Source organism: Rhincodon typus, chromosome 30 (genome assembly GCF_021869965.1).
Source record: "Rhincodon typus isolate 14 chromosome 30, sRhiTyp1.1, whole genome shotgun sequence".
Classification (NCBI taxonomy): Eukaryota; Metazoa; Chordata; class Chondrichthyes; order Orectolobiformes; family Rhincodontidae; genus Rhincodon; species Rhincodon typus.
The window spans coordinates 35,788,791-35,805,087 of NC_063361.1; the positions used below are offsets into that span (position 1 = coordinate 35,788,791).

General features: G+C 42.8%; 1 long non-coding RNA gene across 1 annotated transcript in view; it reads left to right on the forward strand.

Moving 5' to 3' along the window:
- Window positions 1-15,882, forward strand: part of LOC125486569 — a 26,632-nt gene extending 10,750 nt beyond the window's left edge. Inside the window, exons 2-3 of the long non-coding RNA XR_007265209.1 lie at window positions 13,585-13,690; window positions 15,657-15,882. This is a non-coding gene — a long non-coding RNA (uncharacterized LOC125486569). The remainder of the gene's footprint in view (window positions 1-13,584; window positions 13,691-15,656) is intronic.
- The last annotated feature ends 415 nt before the right edge of the window (window positions 15,883-16,297 follow it).

Below are 16,297 nucleotides of genomic sequence, written 5' to 3' on the forward strand. Positions count from 1 at the left end.
AGTGTAAAGTGAGGCAGTAAAAGGTGACAGCAGGAGGCAGTTATCATAGTGAGGGGCTTCAGAAAGACCAGCCTGAGGACAGCTCGGGGAGAGACCTGCTCGGAATTGAGTAAAGGCAGCATCTGTTTCCTACAGCGGGGTGTGAGACAGCACGGGAGGATGAACCTGCCCCTTGGAAAAAAAAGGAACTTCTTAAGCCAGCTGCCCAGTGAGGGACAGAAAATGTTATTTATTAAATTTCGTGAAAGGTTGATCCGCTGGGTGAATTGATTAATCTCTCAGCGTTCATCCTGTCAGTCCACTGTACCGCTTCTCTGAAAACAAAGCATAGGGACTGGTGTTAAATGCCGGCTGTTGTTTCATGAGTCTGCTGTCTGTCATTCTTGATGGATTGCCCGCCTGGTGATTGGATACTCCTGGTGTCATTAGCGTCTTTCCAAGGTGTTTTTTTTTAGTGGTTATTGGAGAATGTGAAATGCTGGATAATCTTCTCTTTAGATTCTCAGGGCCAGAAGACACATCTTTGCCACAGTGATAACTGACTCAGGTGCCAATAAAAGATGATACAGTACAAAACAGCTAGAGGTATGCAGACAGCTCCTCCTCCCCATTCCCCCCACCACTCCTAGATCCCATTCCCAATCTCACCCTCCAGCATTCACAGGCTCACATTGCACTGGGAGATTCTTTTATCAAACAGAATAAATGAAGCCTCCCCTCACCTTCCTCGATCTTAGTGCAGATCAAACATGTCCCCCCTCCCCCAAACTCCACCAAATTCAGGTATCAATCCTTTAATACAAGCCAGTTTCTGTCCCTCCTTAGCTGTCACCTACACATCACTTCTCATCATCCGCACACCACATTAAAGGCTCAGATTGACAAACTTCTAATCAGTAAGGGGTGAGGAAAAGGCAGGAAAGTGGATTATCAGAGCAGCCATGCCCTCAGCGAATGGCAGAGCAGAATCAGTGGGCTGAATGATTTACTACTGCTCCTACACTTCATGGTCATATGTTCTTAGCTCATCTATTGCTGAAACCCGATGTTAGGGAAGTTCAGAACTTGGGGTCACAGTCTAAGCGTAAGGAGTAAGCCATTCAGGACTGAGATGAGGCAGAATTTCTTCAATCAGACAGTTGGGGCCAGTTTGTTAGATATATTCAAGACAGAGCTGGATGTGGCCCTTGTGGCTAAAGGGATCACGGAGTATGGAGAGAAAGTGGGACTGGAATACTGATTAGCCATAATTGTATTGGATGGCGATGCAGCTCGAAGGGCCAAATGGCCTACTCCTGCACATGTTTTCTATGTTTCTGTGAAACCTTCCTTCATGCCATTGGCTCCAGATTTCACGATGCACTGCTCTCCTAGTTGGTCTCTACTCATTGTAACCTTTAACCAGTCTGAAACTCTGCCACCTGTGTCGTGACTCACACCAAGTCTGATTCATTTGTCCTCAGTGACCAGCACCAGGTCCTTATCTGGTAATGCTGGGATTTTTAATATTTTCAACCTTCTTTTCAAATCCCTCTGTAATGTTGCCCCTCCCCTTTTGTTTCTGTAGTCCTCTCCTGTAGGCCTGCTTCCACTATTTGGGGATTCTATGATTCTATGACTCTCCAAGTTCTCTGTAACGTTCCAATCTTCATTCTTTGCCTCTCAAGCCTGCTCCACCATCCAATAGGATCATGGCTGAACATCCACTTTACTCCCCTTTCCCCGTAAACCTTGATGCCCCAACTGATCAAGAATCCATCTCTCTCAACCTTAAAGATACACAAGAACTCTGCCCCCACAGTTCTCTGGGGCAAGGTGTTTCAAAGTCTCACAACCCTTTGAAGAAGTCCCTCCTCATCTCAGTCTTAAATTGGCACCTCTTTATTCTGAGACTCTCCCATGAGGGGAAACATCCTCTCAGCATTGACACTGTCAAGCCCGTTAAGAATCCTACATGTTCAATGAGATCTCCTCTCATTCTTCTAAACTCCAGGGAGTAGAGTCCCAACCTGTTTAGCCTTTGCTCATAGGACAATCCCTCCATACCAGGGATTATCTGAGTGAACCTTCTCTGAACTTCCTCCAATGAAACAAAATCTTCCTTCAAATAAGGGGACCAAAACTGCTCACAGTATTCCAGATGTGGTCTTACTACCACAATTGCAGTAAGACTTCCCACTCTTATACTCTCACCCCCTTGAAATAAGGGACCAACACCCCATCAGCCTTCCCGATTACCTGCTGCCCCTGTGTGTTAGCTTTCTGTGTCGTGCACAAACCCTGCCTCCCCAAGCCCCTTTGTGTTGCAGCATTAGAACATAGAACATAGAACTGTACAGCACAGTACAGGCCCTTCGGCCCGTGATGTTGTGCCGAACGTTTACCCTAACATCTATCCATCCTCCACCCCTATCTTATACTATCATTCATATGCCTATCTAATAGCTGCTTAACTGCCCCTAATGAGGCCGACTCCACCACCCTCTCCGGCAATGCATTCCACACCCCTACCACTTTCTGAGTAAAGAACCTACCTCTGACGTCTCCCCTATATCTACCTCCACTCACTTTAAAACTATGCCCCCTCGTAATAGCTACCTCCACCCTAGGAAAAAGTTTCTTTCTGCAGTTTCCCTCCATTTAAATAACACTCTGTTCTTTTGTTCTCCCTTCCAAAATGAAGCACTTGACATTCCCCACATTATACTCCATTTGCCAACTTTATGCCTATTTATTTAACCTAGGTAGAAATCATAACTTCTTTTCTCTTGAGTGAGATGCAAGGCCAGCAAGTTTTGCCTATTTCTTATTGCCCTGGAACTGAGGGCCTTGCTTGGCCATTTCAGGAGGCAGTCAAGAGTCAAGCACAATGCAATGGGTCTTGATTCACCTTCACAGATTTCCTTCCTTACTTGACATCCGTGGGCCAGATGTGTTTTTGATAACAATGGGTGATTGTTTTGTAGTCACAGTAATTGAGACTCGATTCAAGTCCCAGACCTATTCATTGGACTTGAATTCCTCCAGCTGCCATGGTGAGATTCGAACTGATGCTGTCATACCAATAGCCTGGGCTTCAGGCTGGTCCAATAATGTACTACTGTGCTACCATCCACCCTATACAAACCAAGTTTTAATAAAGGATATCTAAGATGGATTTATTAAAGGCAATTTTTGTGTGACAGCAGTGCAATGAGGTAACAGAGTGGGTGAATGGGGATAGTATAGTGTTGTGTATATGGTACTTCTAAATGCATTTGATAAAATAGAAACAGAATGCTGTAAATCCGAAACAAAAACAGAAATTGCTGAAAAGTCTCAGTAGGTCTGGTAGCATCTGTGGAAAGAAATCAGAGCCAACGTTTTGGGTCCTGTGACTCTTCCTTCAGTTCTGAGGAAGGGTCACTAAAACCAAAACATTATCTCTGATTTCTCTCCACATTTCATAAAACAGACTTGTTAGCAAGACTGAAGCGTCATGAGATTAAAGGAGCAGTGGGAATGTTGATACAACATGGCTCAGAGACAGAAAGCAGAGAGTGAAAGTGAATGAAAGCTGAAAGAACTACGGATGCTGTAAATCAGGAACAAAAACATAAGTTGCTGGAAAAGCTCAGCAGGTCTGGCAGCATCTGTGACAAGAAAATCAGAGTTAACGTTTAGGATCTGGTGATCCTTCCTCAGAACAATGGTTGTTTCTTGCAGATTGTTGGGAGGGTTAGAGTAGGATTTGCCAGGACTCAGTCTGGGACCACTGTGCATTTTGGTGTCTATTAATCTTGGACCTGAGCATCATTCCAAAGTTTGCAAATAGCACAAAATGTGGAAATATAAGCCACAAGGAGGATAGAAACAGACTACAGGAAGACACAGACAGACCTGGTGAAACAACCAGACTCATCGTTGATGTAATTCACACAAAAAAAACTGTGACATTGCGCATTTCTTAGGAAGTGGCAGGAGAGACAATAAATATGGAGAGGTACAATTTTAGAGGGGGTGCAGTTATAGAGGAATCTGGAGGTGTCTGTACAGAAATCTTTGATTAACAGGACCAGTTGAGAAGTCTGTTAAAATTACATATGGGACCCATGGTTTCATAAAGAGGGACGTGGATCACAAAGACAAGGAAGCTATCCTACATCTGTATGAATACTGGCTTGGTGTCAGCTGGTGTACTGTGGAAAATTAGGAAAGAAGTTGACCTTTGGAGAAGTAGCAGAGCGGATTTACTGAAATGGGACCAAGAATAAGGGAATTCTGTAGAGAGACTGGAGAAGAAGGGACATCTCTGCTTGAAGCAGAGAAGGTTAAGGGATGATTTCCTGCAGTTTTCAGAAATAAGAAAGTGTGTTTGATGGGGGACAGTGTAGAGGCAGCTTTACTCTGTATCGACCCCATGCTGTCCCTGTCCTGTAGGTGTTTGATGGGCCAGTGTAAAGTGAGCTTACTCTGTATCTAACCCTGTGCTGTCCCTGTCTGGGAAGTGTTTGATGGGGACAGTGTAGAGGGAGATTTACTCTGCATCTAACCCCATGCTGAAGAAGGATCCCGACCTGAAACGTCAACTTTCCTGCTCCTCTGATGCTGCCTGGCCTGCTGTGTTCCTCCAGCTCCACACTTTGTTACCCCCATGCCGTCCCTGTTCTGTTAGTGTTTGATGGGGAGTGCAGAGAGAGCTTTATTCTTTATCTAATCTGTTTTACACCTGGTTTGGGAAAGCCCAACACTCAACATAAAAACCAAAAAAAAACTTTTGTTCCGCATATCCAACACTCTTTAAATCAATAGAAACAAAATGAAATGCTTTATGTACAGAGACGATTCGATTTTTTTCTCAGGACGATTCCTGGGTTTGAATTAAATAATTGGATTCCAGTTAAGGAAATAGGTTATGTCCAAAGGGCTAGAATTGGATGAGCACTGAGATCTTGAGGCTGGATGTGGTTCCAGAGATTGGGAGGTGGTGAGGCCACAGAGGGATTTGAAAACAAGGATGAGAATTTCAAAATCCAATTGTTGCAAAGAAACCGAACCTTCCATTTATAAGTGAAGCAGAGCCAGTATAAATATCTGTTAACAAGGCTCCATCATCTGGCTCCAAATTGCACAAAAAATAATTGAACGGCACAAAAGATGTTTTTCTTATTCATAATGAAATCCACATTTTCTCCCTCTCAGTCTTCTTTCAAAAGATTCTTCCAGAACAAAAGCCAGTTGACACCAGCAGTGAAGTGGGACACTAATCGAATTAACCTTAGAGTTGCAAATGTAATTACCTGAATGATTGGCTCCAAACCAGGAGCGAAACAGATTGCAAACCATTTGCTTTGTAATTTGATTAGGCTTTGCTGTGTTTTCTCACTGCCTTGGCCAGCCACCTGGTTACTGACAGTGGAAGTGGACTCACTGACACTCATTCAATACGAGCCTCCTTTCTTACCGGAGCAGTTGATGGTGTCAACAGAGACGGAAGACTGATTGGATTATAAGATGTAAAAAGTCTTGCATCGTGATCCTAAAGTGAACAGTAAAGTATCTCTAAACTGATCTTTCTCTGGTCTCATCTCTTCTGTTAGTGAATGTAGCCAAAGATTTTAAGAATTTGTTCTGTTCGTGTGTTCAAAAGCACAGGGTAGAAGGAGGGTGTTAATGACAGACACAGTGGGTTCAGTTAGATTCCCACTACCTAGCACGAGCACAATACACCTGAGGCTTATTAAAAACCTGCATTTATATAGCATCCGTTCCCTACCTCTGGGCTAGGTTCAACTCCCATCTGCTCCAGAGGTGTGTCACAACATCTCTGAACAGGTGTTCAGAAAATATCTATATAGCATCATTAAAGCATCACCTGCAGCAATTATTAAGCATAATCTGACACCAAGCCATGCAAGGATGTATTCAATCTGGTGTTCAAAATCTTGATGAAGGAAATAGGTTTTAAAGTGCATTTTACAGGAGGAGAGAGAGGCAGCAAGATTTAAGGAGGAAAACCCAGATCTTAGAGCCCCAGCAGCCAAAGGTGTGGATACTAATGGTGAAACAATTAAAATGGAGGATGTGCAAGAGGCAGAACTGGAGGAACACAGAGATTTCAGGATATGGTAAAGTGATAGGAAAGGGTAAGGCATGGGGTGGATTTGAAACAAGGACTAGAATTTGAAAATGAAAACATTTCTCAACCAGGAGATAATGTAGTCAGTGAATGTAGAGGTGATGGGTGAGCAGGACCTGGTGTAAGGATACAGGGCAACAGAGATTCAGGTGAGCTCCAGAGAATGAAAGGCAAGAGACCAGACAGGAGAGACTCCAGGATGATGATTACAGTAAAGGAAATTTATATTCACACTCCAAGCTCAGACATCACTGCAATCTAGGTTAGAGGTAGTGCTGCAGCATTATGGAACATTGTGAAGAAATAGATAAATAACAGGAGGGAGAAGGAGTGAGCAGTGTGGTGGAGGTGGTAGTGGGACAGTTCGCTCAGTGATTCTGAGTTGTCAAGCATCACTGTTACATTTCAAGTTGTCATTTGGAGCTATGCATCATGAAGGTAGAAGCTTCAACATTCTTTCCTTCACAACTGAGGGCTGTAAAGAGCCAGAATCCACAAAAAGGAAATAGTGGCTGACTACGCCAAAGGTGTGATTTCACCTCTCTTAGGGATAGTCAGAAACTGCTGCAGGTTCTTGAAGAATCCAGCTCCAATCTATCTCCACAAGTGGAAGAGATGAATTCCTTTCACATTTTCTTTTAAATTGCTTATCTGTGTCAAAACCCCAATATTAAAATGTATATTGAGCTGACAGAGTTCCTTCCTCCCCACCCCTGCCTCTTGTAACAGATGGAAAGTTTACAGACTTTCCCCAGTGACTGGGAATATTGCATTAATGCAAACATCTCATTGTCCAAGTTACAACTCATCAGGAAAGGCCTCTTCAAGGGAAGGAAACAGGACAACAATTGGGCCATTGTCAAATGTTTACAAGCCCCTTAGGGGTTGAACCCAACTAAACTTTATTTGAATCAGCAAAGAATTATAATTAGAGAGAGAGGGAGAGGAGATTTCTTTCTGGGATATTTCTCTATTAATTAGCCATGAATTAAGCTTCACTTCCATACTGCAGCTGACTGCAATTACATCAATGACTGCTTTGCCTTCTAAATTCTCTTTGTCTTCTCTCTCCTAGTTGTATCCATTGTGTTGCGTTTTCTCCACCAGTTTGTGATCTTAAATTCCACCCGAGAGGCTTCAGTGTGTATTCCCAGCTGAAACCAGCAACCATCACACCTCCACCCTCTCCCAGCAGTACAGTACTCAGAGAGTGCTGGATTGTCAGGGGTGTTGTCTTTCAGTTAAACCAAAGCTGTATATGCTGTCTTGGGTGAAGGTAAATGATGTAACGATGTTGTTGAGGAAGGACAAGGTTGAAAAATAAAAAATGATTCAGACACCAGAGACAACTCTTCTGCTTTTATCTGAACCATCACAATGCAATCTTTCACATCCATCTGAGTCTCTACCTTCTCGCATTTTCTCCACAGCCTTAGATTTCCTTGGAATCCAAAAACCTATTGACTTCTGGCTTGAACATACTCAATAACAGAGTATCCACAGCTTCTGGGTAGAGAATTCTAAAGGTTCATAGACCACAGAGTAAAAAAAAACTCCTCATCCATCATAGCTCTAAATAACCTATTTCTTGTAATTTTTATCATGAATGCTCACAGACAGGGACTCTGTTCTGCCAAACATTTATATTTCTATAACATTCATTTGTCTTCAATTAGAAGATAGCATTGGATTCACTATATATTCCTCTTTAATAATGTGCTTTTATCTTAGTGTTTGAAGAATCTTGGTGACCGGTCGTTCAGTACTGGTAATGGTTTGACTGAAGGCACTGTCCAATGTAGCAAGCATGAGGGGGACATTCCTTGTGGTTTTAGTCCTGTGGTATAGCTGCAGTGGGTTTCCACCTCATTTTCAGCTGGGCCTGGTATCTCACTGCCCTTGTCATTGAACCAGGATTGGTCCAAAACTCGATGATAATGGTAGAGCGTGGAGTGTGCCGGGCCAGGAGATTACAGATTGTGATGGAGTATTATTCTGCTGCTGATGGCCCTCAGCGCCTCATGGATACCTAGATTGGAGTTGCAAGATCTAAAAGACCATGAGAAATTGGAGTAGGAGTAAGTCATTCAGCCCATCAAGCCTGCTGTATCATTCAATGACATCATGGCCGATCAGAAAATCCTCAGCTTCACTTTTCTGCCTTTACTTATAATCCTTGACTTCCTTCCTAATTAAAAATCTGTCTATCTCAGCCTTGAGTGTACTCAACGACCCAGCCTTGACACACTTCAGCATGCACTGCAAGCCCAGAATGATTAGACTTGGCCAGCTTGCTCAGTACTGCTGCTCCCAAGCCACTCTTGGTGATATACATTGGAATCCTGATCAGGGATTACATTCTGTGTCCTTGCTATCCTCAGTGCCCCTTCCAAGTGGTAGTCCATTTGTATTCATTTATTCATAGCTAAGCCAACATTGCTTGCCCATTTCTAATTGCCCAGAGGTCAGTTAAGAGTCAATCACTTTGCTGTGGGTCTGGTGTCACATGTAGGCCAGATCAGACAAGTGTGGCAGATTTCCTTCCCTAAAGGACATTAGTGAACCTTATGGGTTTTAACAACAATCAATAGGAGTAACATTGTCACCTTTAGGCCAACCTTTTATTGCAATTTTTATTGAATTCAAATTTCACCAACCGCCATGATGGGATTTGAAACCATGTCCCCAGAGCGTTAGCCTGGAATTCTGGATTCCTAACCCAGTGACATCACCATTATACCAGCACCTCCCCATTTAACATGGAGATGCACTGATTCATCAGCTCAGGGAGGGTGGCATATGGTGAGCAGCAGAAAGTTTCCTTCTCCACATTGAAGCATCGGAATTCATGAGGATGAAGAATCAATGTTGAGCCCTTTGTGAACTAGTCTCATTCCTGACTGGCTCTGTGACACATTGACATTGCTCTGTGGCCTATGAAAACTGTCAATTGGCGTTCAATGGCTTATTATATGGTAGCTGTGGTTCAGTTAGTTAGCAGTGCAGTGCTGAAGATTTACTGCACTGTTGGAGGTTCCATCTTTCAAAAGAAAAGTTGAAACAAAGTCCCAGCTGCCTTCTCGGGTGGATGTAAACTGTGGTACTGTGTCAAAGAAGAGTAGGGAGTTCTCTGTAGTGTCCTAAACTCTGAAACTGACAGCACTAAAACAGATTTTCTGGTCATTACCTAATTGCTGTTTGTGGGATCGTGCTGCGTGCAAACTGACTGTTTCAGTTCCTATTTTATGACAGAGACTCCCATTCAGGAAATTTTTCATTGGCTGGGACACTCAATGGAATGTTCAAAGGTTGTGAAAGTTGCTGAAGGAATGTTTTGACAGTCGGAGGGATTTGAGTGTCCTTGCAGCCGGAGAATTATCACATTGGTAAAGCAAGCACGTAGAAAAGCAAGTATGTTAGCCTTTATTGCAATGGTATTGAGTATAAGAGTAAGGAAGTCTTGCTTCAATTATATAGGGCTTTGGTGAGACCTCATCTGATTCATTGTGTACAGTTTTGGTTTCCTTACCTAAGGAAGGAAAAATTTACCCATGAGGCAGGGAATGCAATTGAGAATATGGCATTGATTCCTGGAAAGAGGAGAGGTTGTGTAGAAACATGGAATCAGGCCATTAGGTCTATCACATCAGTGCTGGCCCCCTGCAAGAGTAACCTAGCTAGTCCCTTTCTTCATAGTCCAGTAAATTTTTTCTCTTTGATCCATTGGCCTACGTTCTCTGGTGTTTAGGATGAGAGATGATCTCAGTGACAGAGGGATTCATAGGGAACATGACAATGACTATATGCTGTTTCACTCTGAGTGCCATAGCAGACACTTGTACAAAAACCATGGAGTAGAGTTGCTACTTTGAGAGAAATTATGTGTCCAGGTGTAACTGTGCTGAAAATTGATAAGAGTTTAAGAATTGATTGTACAAATACAAATACTTGCTGTATTGAAGCGGGGTAACCTGGTGCAGTAATAATTAAGATAAAAATAAATTTATTGCAAAAATCAGTGTCTAATCCACCATTTGTGTGCAACCTGATTTTAAATAATTGAAAATGATGTCAAAAAACACCATTTACTAAGTTCAGTGTTGTACTATCGTCAGTCAATTAGACAAATGTTGATGTTTAAAACCTTTTGCTGCTTCCTCTTGTGGGAGAGTTTTAGGCTAAAAGACATAATCTCTGAATGAGGGGACACTCATTTAAAATAGAGATGAGGAGGATTTGTTTTTTTTTCTCAGACAGTAGTGATTCTGTGGAATTCTTTATTGTAGTGTGCAACTCAAGTTGTGTTGTTAAATAAATTCAAGGCTGAGATTGACAGATTTTTAATCAGCTAAGGGCTTCGAGAGTTGTGGGAATAAGGCAGAAAAGTGGAGTTGAGGATTATCAGATTAGCCATGATCTCATTGAATAGTGGCAGAGATTCAATGGGCCAAATGGTTTACTTCTTTTCCTACATCTTATGGTCTAACGGCATTTGTAGATTTTCTGGAATGACCTCAAGGATCACATATTAGCACTGACCCCTTTGGCACTCCATTAATTACAGGTTACCATCCTGAAAATGCCCCCCAATCCCAACTGTCTGTCTTCTATCAGTTAGCCAATCCTTTATCCACACTAGTGTACTCCCTCCAACACCATAGGCTCTTTTGAATAACTTTTTAAATACCTAAAAATCCAAATACATTACGTCTACTGCTTCCATTTTCTCTATCATGCTTGTTATCTTCTCAAAGAATTTGAATAAATGTGTCAAGGATGATTTCCCCTCCATGAAGCCATGCTGACTCTATTTGATCATCTTACATATTTCTAAATGCTCTACTATTACATCCTTAGAATAGACGTCAACATTTTCCCAAGAACAGATGTTAAACTAAGCAGCCTATAGTTACCCATTTTATATCTCCTTCCTTTTTTGAATAAAGACAGTTTTCCAATCCTCCAGCTCTTTTCTATAATCTAACGATTCTTGAAAGATGACTTAATTTAATAATTTGGGATGCATCCCATCAGATCCAAAAGACTTATTGGTCTTTTCTTGGTTGTCTTTTGTTGGTTTTTAAGATTTTCCTAATCGTCTATCTTACCACTAATCCTTGCCAGTGGGTATGTATTTTCCTTCAATTTGGTGATATCTTTAACTTCACTGGTTAACCTTTGTTAGCTTAGCCCCTTCCTAGAATCCTGCTTTCTCACTGGGATATAGCTTTTTTGTGAACCATGAATCATTTTCTTAACTTTCTGCCATTGTTCCTCAACCATCTTTGCTGCTAAACTCTTTTCCCAGTCCGCTCCAGCCAACTTTACCCTTATCGTTTGGAATCACCCTTATTTAAGTTTAGCATACTTATTTCCAACCCAAGTGTCTCCCTCTCAAACCTCTCTCCCTCTATCTTGTTGGAGATAATCATTGCCTGGATCTTGCGTGATGCGAAATTTATTTGGCACTTCTCAGCCCAAACCTGAATATTATCCAGGTCATGCTGCATTGGACATGACTGCTTCAGTATCTGAGGAGTCACGAATGGTGCTGGACATTGTGCAATCATCGGTGAACATCCCCACTTCTGACCTTATGATGGACGGACGGTCATTGATGAAGCAACTAGGTTAGACCTAGGACACTACCCTGAGGAACTCCTGCAGAGCTGCCATGGAGCTGAGATGACTGACCTCCAACAACCACAACCATCTCCTTTTGTGTCAGGTCTGGCTTCAACCAGCAGAAAGCTTTCCCATTGATTCCCGTTGGCTCCAGTTTTATTAGGGCCCCTTGTTACTACTTTCATTCAGATGTTACCTTGATATCAAGAGCAGTCACTCCTTACCTCACCTCTGGAATTCAGAACTTTTGTTTGAACCAAGGCTGCAATGAGTGGCCCTGGCAGAACCCAAACCGGGCATCACTGAGCAGGATATTGCTGAGCAGGTGCTGCTTGATAGCACTGTTACTGACACCTTCCATCACTTTACTGATAATCGAGAGTAGACAGACGGGGCAGTAATTGGCTTGTTGTGTACAGCACATACCTGGACAATTTTCCACAGTGTTGCAAATAAAAACTAAACCTCAGCCCAAGTACACAGTGGTTAAATTCAGGCAGTGGCTCAGCAAGAGGGAATTTAACACTGTCTGACTGCTACCACAGGGCAATGGTGCAGGGAAATACCATGACCTAGTGCCTGATGCAATCCAGAGATTCATCAGCTCATACAACAGGATTGGAACCTGGTCACCATATGGAGCTTTGTAAATGACCAGCCAGGTCCAAAGGCATAGGGCTAGAGGTTAAAGTAACCTTAAGGTAGCAACCAATCCAGGGGCTTTGTGTCCTGGTTAAGTAGGGATTGGACAGAAACCTGAGGCTTTGCCCCTGGTTTTGCAAAAAAAAAGTTCTTTTTTTCCCTAATATATCATGGTGATTTTGTGCATTTGGTGTGGGAGCAGAGGTTAAATTGAGGAGAGATTTAAATCGTACAAACCAATTAAGGTGTGATGCCGTTTTGACTAGTTTGGAGTTTTATATCAGGGCATTAGGAGGTTTATTTTAATTAACAAGGTCATGGGTTGAGACAAGTGCTGTCTGTGATTCTGAAGAAGGGTCACTAGATCTGAAACGTTAACTCTGTTTTCTCTCCAAAGATACTGTCAGACCTGCTGAGTTTTTCTAGCAATTTCAGTTTTTGTTTCTGATTTCTAGCATCCACAGTTCTTTGTTTTTTTTTAACTGTCTGTGATTTGCTTCTTTATAAAATCCTAACATCCAAAAACCATTGAAAAAGGGGTCTGGGACCTACTCTCCTGCAGCTGGTCTGGAATAGCTCAGCTCAGGGAGCAGCAAGTTCTGGAGCACATGCCTTCAGTCTTATTGCTGGAATGTTGTCAGAGGGCCCATGGGCTTTGCAGAATCCAGTGCCTCCACACATTTCTGGATACCACATGAAATGAATGCAATTGGGTGAAGACTGGTGCTATGATGCCAGGGTCCTTTGAAAGGGCCCAAACTGAATCATCCACTCAGCACTTCTGGCTGAAGGCTGTTGAGAGTGTGCTTGTGTTTTGTTTTTTGCACTGATGTGCTGGGCTCTTCCATCATTGAGGATGGAGATATTTGTGGAGCCTCCTCCTCCAGTGAGTTTTTTTAAAATTATCCACCACCCATGACTGGATCTGGCAGGGCTGCAGAGTTTAGGTCTGATCTGTTGGTCGCCTTAGCTCTGTCCATCAGCACTTGGTGCTTATGTTGATTGGAATGTAAGTAGCTCTGATTGGTAGCTTCACCAGGTTGACTCCTGACTTCTGGTGTACCTAGTGCTATTCCTGGCATGCCCTCCTGGACTCTCCACTGAACCAGGGTCGATCCCCTGGTTTGGTTGTACTTGTTGAATGGGGGTTATGCCGGGCCATGAGGTTACAGATTACTGTGAATTCAATTCTGTTGCAGATGGTGTACGGAGTCTTATGGATGCCCACCTCTTTGCTAAATTTGTTTGAAATTTATTCCATTGCCAACGCCACACTACATGATGGAGGGAATCATCAATATGAAGGTGAGACTTTGTCATCACAAGGTCTGTGCAGTGGTCACTCCTGAGGACAGGGACAGAAATCATAGGCTGTGGTGCTGGTCCTGGCCCTGACCTGATCCCTGACCGTCTCCTACTGATACTGTCGTGGACAGATGCTACAGATAAATTGGTGAGGACAATTTGTTCTTCACTCATGTTAGCTCATTCACCACAAACCCAGTTCAACAACTTGCTCCTTTAGAGATTGATAGCTTCATTAGTTGAGGTGCTGCTGAGCCAATCAATAGTGGACATTGAAATCCCCCACCCAGAGAGCACTCTGTGCCCTTGTCATCCTCAGTGCTTCCTCTAAGTGGTAAAGGAGAACTGACACATCAGCCGAGGAGGGCTGGTAAGGGACAACCAGCAGGAGATTTCTGTGCCTATGTTTGACCAGATGCCATAAGACTTCATGGGATCCACAATCAATGTTCAGGACACTAGGGCAATCCTTTCAACTATATCCCACTGTGCCGGCCCCTCTGCTGGGTCTGTCCTGCTGGTGGGTCAGGACATATCCAGGATGGCAATTGTGGTGTCTGGAACATTATCTGTAAGTTATGAGTATGACTGTGTCAGACTGTTGCTTGACTAGCCTGTGAGACAGCTCTCCCTGTTGGAGAACTTGCCTGCCTAATGTTAGTAAGAAGGACTTTCAGAGTTGACAGCACTGTGCATAATGTTGTGATTTCCAATGCCCCCACTGATGTCAGTTGTCCATCTGGTTGCATTCTTTTTATTAGACTTTGTAGCAGTTTGACACAGCTAAGTAACATGCTGGGCCATTTCGGAGGGTAGTTAAGAGTCAACCACATTGCTGTGGACCTGGAGTCACATGTAGGATGTGACCAGTTAAAGATGGTAGATTTCCTTCCCTAAATGTCACCAATGAACGAGATGAGATTTTGCGACAATCAATAATGTTTTCATGGTCACTGTTAGACTAGCCTTTTAATTCCAAATGCATTGACTGAAAGGATGTTAACAACAATGCTCCCCTAGGGATCACTATTCAAATCATTCCTTGTCCCAAAATATAGATAATAGAAATATAACAAAAGGTCTAAAAACCTCAGCAGGTTAGGCAGCCCCTGTGGAGGAATAGAAACAGAGATAAGTTTCAGGTTGGTGACATTTTGAAATATCAGAAGATATTAGAAACAAGACACCATAATCCAGATGTCACACATTACTACAGATACAAGAATGAGAAAGAAAGCCAGTCATTGCATCGGAGAGAGAAATGGACAGCAAGTTACAATTACACTCTTACTGACCACAGTAGTTTATAAACAACTTTGATATGCATTTATATAGCAGTTTTATTGAAGAGAAACTTCATGGATGCAGGAGTGACCAAACAGATAAGATCTTATGGAAGATTTTAAGGCAGGAGAGAGATATAGAGAAGTGGAGAAGTTTAGCGACAGTTGTGTTTGAACCTATTAGACAGAGGACATATCTGCCATTGAGAGAATGAACAATGTGGTAGGAATTACCAAGAATTTGCAGTTTTCTTACAGGATGTAATTAAACAAGGATCTTAAAGGACAGTCCACATCAGCAAGGGACTATTACATGCTAGGACCTACAATATGAATGCCGCAGGAGATCAGGTAGAAAATAAATATATTTTTAAGAGTCTGAAATTGCTCAGATTATCAAATCCCTTTCAGTTTTAGCTCACTATATGTTTCACAAAATGAGGTCTCCCTGTGAGAGACTGTACCTCTCTGCAATATGTGATCTTTAACCATGGTTTGTGTAGAATGCCAAATAATTTTTCCTGCTTTAAAATCAATAAAGAGGTCCTTCATTCCCACTGATGTGGGACTTTTCAAATTATCCATTTTTTATGCTTGGTACTTCCCTTATATTGTCTAAATGGAAATATTAGCCTGTTGTCTCACAACATAGTGACCGCTACTTTGTTAATTTTTCTTCACAGTGAAATGAAGGTTTCTCTCATTCCTTTAAAGGCCTTCCACTACCAGAATGGTCTCAAAATTAACCAGGTTTGCAGCTTTGGTCAGGCTGTCTGTCTCCTGTTATGGAACATTCCAACATGGAGCTTGGATGTGGGAGAGTGAGAAGAAAGGAAAGATACTTTTACGTGGCACCTGTCACAACTTCCTAAAGTGCTTCATGACCAATAAATCAGTCTTCAAATGTAATTACTACTTTCAATGTAGCCCACACAGCAACCAATTTGTGCACAGCAAGACTCCACATTTGATAATGATGATGATGAAATGTGGTGGCAATGATAATGACTTTGATTTTTTTGTGATGTTGGAGGAGGGATTAGCATTGGCCAGGACACCAGGGAGCACTCCGCTTCTCTTTCATAGAACAATGAGGAGGGGATTTTTACACACACCAGGGAAGGTAGATGGGGTTCTCAGCTTAAATCCCTCAGCACTGACCCTCCGACAGTGCGGCACTCCCTCAGCACTGACCCTCTGACAGTGCGGCACGCCCTCAGCACTGACCCTCCGACAGTGCGGCGCTCCCTCAGCACTGACCCTCCGACAGTGCGGCGCTCCCTCAGCGCTGACCCTCCGACAGTGCGGCGCTACCTCAGCACTG